Here is a 524-nt window from a genome sequence, read left to right on the forward strand (position 1 = left end):
AAACTTCCTTTTAGGCAGAAACCTCGGACAGACCCAGGCTCTTGGTAGGCGGCGTCTGACGGGCTGGTCGGGGTTAGTGGAAATAACAAATATAGAAAAAATAGTAGTTTGTAGCAGTTCTTTATGGTAGTTCATGGCATAGCAGGGCACTGTGCGGCATAACAAGGCACAGCAGGATGTAGCTGGGCACCGCAGAGTGTAGCAGATGAACATGGCACCGCAGAACGTGTAGCGGGACCATGGCGAAAGCTGCTACCATGAATTTGGAGCATCCCTGATCCGAGGGAACATGCTGGAGAAAAAAGAACATAAGGACTCCGGAGAATGACTCCCCAGAGCTAGGTTAGTAACATGCATTTCTGGGACATGGATGCACATAAATGAAAAGATAGAAAGATAGAGGAGAGAGGAACTCAGTGTATCAAAAGGAGGCCCCAGCTGTCTACAACTATTACAGCAAAACCAAGAGAGACAGGGTAAAGAGAGGAGCCTGGTCGGGCTAGAACTCTCCCCAACCGGATCGG

The sequence above is a fragment of the Etheostoma cragini genome, unplaced genomic scaffold (assembly GCF_013103735.1).
Source record: "Etheostoma cragini isolate CJK2018 unplaced genomic scaffold, CSU_Ecrag_1.0 ScbMSFa_3371, whole genome shotgun sequence".
In the NCBI taxonomy this organism is placed as follows: Eukaryota; Metazoa; Chordata; class Actinopteri; order Perciformes; family Percidae; genus Etheostoma; species Etheostoma cragini.